The following is a 5,912-nucleotide window of genomic DNA, read 5'->3' as shown; positions in this document are numbered from 1 at the left end:
ATTTTGTATTAAGCATTACTTAAATTTGTTTCCTTTATGCAAGACAGTCAGTACCGCATTGGTGGAGATTCTGCAATCATATTTAGCATGTTGAACGACCACATAGAAGCTCCGTCGCTGGCTTGCTTTTTAGAAGGGTGAACTTCTTAATAAATATTTCAATGGTGCAAGAATACTTTTACTGTTAATGAATATATTGAAACCCTTAGCAATTACTAAGAAAAAAATTCAACTCCTATCAGTGCTTTATTCTGAACACCAGGCAGTAAAACATTATTTTAAATTTGTAAATACAAAAATTTAAATCGCCTTATTCTGGTTGGTATTATATAAAAGAGCTAAATAAGGACACATTTGGGCTACAAATAATTCCAAATTTCATTACTGAAAGACAATCTCTAATTGTACATGAAGTGAAAGACAAAAGAAAACGACTGATCTTCTGGAAGTAGAGACTAAAGCAGAATTAACCTTAAGTACCTTAAATACACAGTGAGCCGTCTGAGCTTGTTTTTTCTCGGGTAATCTCGTTATATTAGATTTGTTTTGAGACAAATAATCATTGCATCGTCAACTTAAAAAGAACTTTCCCTTTTCTGGCCTTTGATGCGAGTTAGAAATATCCCTGAGCGCGGAGAAACATATAAAAATGGCTAACGCACTTGAACAGATGCATGGGCACTGCTTCTGTACACAGTCCTGTAGCAAATTCCGCGTTTTACTTTGAAGTTACGATCATTAGACATGCAGCCTATTACTTCCTCCTCATCTAGTGTTAGATCTGAATATACGGAATTCGTAATAGGGTAAGTTTCTCAAATACTTTCAAAATTTCCTGTGGAAAACGTTCTCAAATAAAGACGAATACTATCTACCAGAGTTGCGAGATGTACCTATATAAACTCAAACAATCATAGTTTGTTTCAAAACTTTTACAAATATAAACATTTCAAGATTTTTTTTTCATCTATTCTCCGAACCAAAGTAAAAGTGATTTTGTCTTTTTAATTAATTTTTTTTTTTTAATTTAGCTGTCTGTAATTGTGAAGATATTCTCATCCGCCTTTAACATATTAGCATTGAATATATTTAACTGGAAAAATAAGTTGGTCGAATATGCCAAGTACAATAGGTTCTCTTCCTGTCCAAAAAATTCTTTTACTAACATTTAACATTTTTCACTTTTAACAGCTGACTGAAAACTTTTCTGCGTGCTATTTAGGGAAACCTAGAGTACAGAATGTGAAGTAATTTGTGTTCCGATTCCATATAAACTTCAACAAATAACCTAGGTTTTTGCTTAAATGAAGTTCATGTTGCACACAATCTGTTCCTGAACCAACTTCAAATCACCCACACGGGTCTTTATGCCTAATGCTTCTTTGCGTTTAGAAAGGTAAACACTATTGTTAAAAATAAAACAGGATGATAATGTCTTGAATATATGTAATATAGTTCTAACCGATCAGAACCAACTCTCGGCAATTAGATAGTAACACTAAAGATCGATTCAGCGAATGAGCACGAGCATGATTGCCCGAAAGAAGACCTAAGTCTACGCTATGGTCATCTTCAGGTCTGATTGTGAACTTACTAAAAATGAGCTGCTATAATAGTGAAAGCATAGGGAAAATTGCTTTGAGTAATGGGTTCCGGCTGTTTACCTTCTGAATTAAAATCCCTTCGAGCGAGGTCATAATTTGCTGTTCATCATCTCAGGGAGGAGAAAATACAGTACCAATCAAGTACTGAAATTGCTGCAGCTCACGTATCCCACCCTTCAAAATTCCTGACTTTACATCTAAATCAGAAACGGTTGAGTATTCTACAGACAGGCGCTTGAACCATTAATGGAATCGTCAAGCAGAATAAATATGACAAAGGTGAACCATTAAATTTCTTATGCTTTCCATAAGAAGGGATCCACAGTTTCCATCTACTTAGTTTTATTCACATAGCTCAGGTGAACCGGAAGCAATGGTAAAAGATACTTAATTCAACATGGGGAGAGATTGAACCATGGACTTCATGGTTGTAAAGTTAATTTTTTTAACTATGCAGCCACGTCTGCATAAAATAATATTTTCTATAATAGGCACAAGGCTTGATATTTGATGGAAGGGCGACAGTCGATTACATCGACCCCAGTTCTTGACTAGTACTTCTTTCATCGACCCCGAAAGATGAAAGGCAAAGTCGACTCCGGCGGAATTGGAACTCAGAATGTAAAGATGGGAGAAATGTGGCCCGCTCGCCGCCTTAAACACCTGCATAAAATAATGCGTAGCATTATATTATAAAATCTGTTCTGTATCTTTAAAACCAGTTCTTTGACTTTACAATTATAGCATATGACTTGAAGAAGATTTACCTGCTATTTCTGTTGGTCAAATGATCACGTTGATGTTATCTCATTGTTTTCTTAATATATTTCGTGTATTCCATGAGATATATGAGTATCCCACCATACACAATATGTTACATAATATATTACCAGTTGTTTTAATAAAGAACACTTGACTTCTTATCTGCTCAAATTATGTCGAGTGAATTACTCGATGACAGACCACCGACAGTGACGGTTTAATACAGGGGATAATAACGTACCGGTTTCGAGTGGTTAAACCATTAAGCACTTATTCTTCATGCCATCGTCAGTTACATTCATTCCGTGAACTTATTCAATTTCATTCCGTATTTCTTATTACTGCAATCTATCGGAACATACGGCGTACTATTTCATTTCGCTTTTATTATTCACACTTTTAATAACATTTCTCTTGCTTTTTTTATTCATAATTCTATTTTAGATTATTTTATTTATTTCTTAAACTTAATTATTCATTGTCTCTGTGCCATTTTTTGAGAGAAGCACATGCCATCCAAAAGTCAAAAAGGAAAACGATCAGATATATAATTGCCAAAAAGAGACACTCCAGTTTCATTTTCTTTGTTGTTGAAGTAGGTTAAGTTATGGCAATTATAAATGCGTATGATTGTTGAAGGTAAAAGGAGATACGATTCACAGTGCATCAGGTTTTGTTGTTTCTTTATTTAAATGAAATTGTTCAATCAGTCTTATAAGTCTTTTCCTAAGATGTGCAGCCGCATATCGTGTAGTGAGTGTGCTGGATCCATTTACAGCCGTTGATATCTTGCATTCGCAAAGCTGCTGCAGACGCAACACGATTTTTTGGTGAGTAGACGTTAAACGTGAAATAAAGTGCATTGCTCCACCCGCTCTAGGAATATAACTTACCATTTTAATATACTGACCCCAGTGGTCTAACTACTACAGCATGCCTTCGTGAAGTGACATTGAATCTATTTTATAAATTCATATTAATTACTAGAGATGTAATTCAATATCAATACCGTTTCTTACGTGCAACTGGAAAATATAAGAAAAATTACAGCCGAATATAATTAACCAAAAACTCTACAACAAAAGTTATCAAACCGTTACCATCACGAAGCTTTTCAGCAAATCAATAATCCTCCCCAACCAATTTTTAAACATTTCAATTGCAAGAAATTCCCCAAACTATGTTGTTCTTTAGCTCTAATCAACATTCACAGAGAAGATCTATGATTAACACGTTAACCGCTACATGTACCACCGGTAATTCATCGCAAACTTCAAACAACAGCCATATGCACCACCGGTAGTCCAATTTCATAATTTGAGAAAATATTTCATTTTGTACCTTTGACATGATTTCGAGGATATTTAAATAACATGAGTGCTTAATACTAAAGTTAAATAACGAAATGTTGTTAAAATGAAAAAAAAAAAATTATTATTAATTACACAGTATGCAGTATGACCGGAAACGCAACATAAAACATAAATACTGGTGTCGCCGGTAAGTTCCAATTATAAACCGTGGCGGTTAAAGTGCTCAAGATACACCAGCCATCACGACCATCCTGAATTTTCCGAAATGCATAAAATCTAGTATTAACTCATCCTTAGACTTGGCTTCTATTCTGGCAAATTGAGTATCAACGATGTTTCGTTCCACCGCGGCACATTTGATGGCTTTCTGGGGGAGTTATTTTTCAGTTTGTTTTTTTTGGGGGTTTTTTTTTTTGCTTGTGATAAATTTTCTGTAGTCACTATTGATTTGCATTATTATTCATAATCATTTCGTAATTTATTTTATTATTTCTTAAATAAAAGATTTTGTCTTCATGCCGCTTTCAGAATTATATCAAGATCCAGTTTGGATGGTAAACCATATACTGGGAACGGAGGCTGCTCGACGGATGCCTATTTCCAGAACTACAGAAGGATAAGTGCCATAGTTGGTAAAAATACGTTTGGGTGTTAAATACAATAAATTTAGAAAATCGCAGGATAACATTCGTGAGAAAATTCATAGTTTTACTCAAGACCTACTCGAAACAAGATACAAATCTTACAAGATTTTTATCTCTTAAGCTTTAGTTCGGAGGCAAGGCCTCGTTTACAGAACTTATGGGACTGATGGGAAGGAAGCAAAAAGTTATTTTCAACCTATAACCTTAAAGCAAAATATTTTATATTGTAAGCTAGGAAACAATATTTCTGAGATGACAAAATGGCCATTGTTTGAATTACTTTGAATATTCGTCTGCTTAGACAAGACTGACCAGGGAAAAAGTTGAAGCTATGCCAGGGAAGGGGGAAGGATTTTGTGATGTGGAATGAAAATGGTTTTCTCTGAGACATTTAACTAGATAGTTGATTAATGATGCTGCTGGTGATAGTATTGTAGATTTTAATGGTAAAGATGATGATGATGATGATGATGATTAGTAGGATGGAAGTGATGGTGATGCTTGAGTTTAATGTGTTGTGTTTCTACTGCACTTCGTACAGTTGTTCCTTTTGTTTTGCTATGTTAGTTGTACAGCTATTACTGTTGTTGTTGTTGTTGCTGCAGTTGGTACAGTTGTCGCTGTCATTTTATGGCCATGATAATTGTTGTCATTGGCAACTGTGTTTATAGTCATTGCAGTGGTCCTGTTGGTGCTGTCGTGGCTGATGCAGTTGCTGTTGTTGTTGTTGTCACTACTGTTGTTGTTATTGTTGTTGCTGTTATTATTGTTGTCATTGGCAATGGAAGTAACGGTGATGTTAGTTTCCACGGAATGGCCGAGTTAATGATTTAAAACGCCAGCATCTTGCTTGTGGATGTTAAACACACAACGTCTTTCGTCAGGGAAATGGTTTTCATTTTGGCATGTCAGGACTGATTGCGTCAAGCAAGCAAGCAAGTGAAACGAACGCTTAGATGTAAACGGACTTCTAGAGGGCCATAAACAGATCCTAATCTAATTGTATGTTTGGCTAACTTCTTTGATTGATCTGATCGATAGAATTTCTACACCTGGGACTGAGAAAAATATAAAAATGATAGATAAGTGTGAAGAAACAGACGTCATCAAAATTCTAATGAAGCTAATATGAATGTACTTCATACAAAGGAATACAAAGAAGTCTTTATGTCGCTGTTTCTAAACCTCCAACACCGCCTGTGTCTCATTTCTTATATATTCTCTCTGTTTACTAACACTTTTACTTCAGCGTCGCGTTTTCATCTCTCTCACACTCTTCATCTTTTTTTCCTATAACAAATTCACTCTCCCTATAATCATTGTTTCTCACTTCTATCTATCTATCTATCTATCTATCTATCTATCTATCTATCTATCTATCTATCTATCTTTCCTTCTTTCTTTCTTTCTTTCTTTCTTTCTTTCTTTCTATCTATCTATCTATCTATCTATCTATCTAAGCTAGAAGAGGCAATTAGAAGTGGCATCGCATCCGACGTTTTGGCGGCGAGGTTGGCCCTTGACCAACACTTCAACGCCAAACACGAAGGGTGCGTTGTCAGGGCTAGGATGCGTGCTCTAAGAAACGA

This window comes from Octopus bimaculoides, chromosome 2 (assembly GCF_046866305.1).
Source record: "Octopus bimaculoides isolate indiv1 chromosome 2, ASM4686630v1, whole genome shotgun sequence".
Taxonomy (NCBI): domain Eukaryota; kingdom Metazoa; phylum Mollusca; class Cephalopoda; order Octopoda; family Octopodidae; genus Octopus; species Octopus bimaculoides.
The sequence above is the reverse complement of the archived record's forward strand: the minus strand, read 5'-3'. Positions refer to the sequence as shown.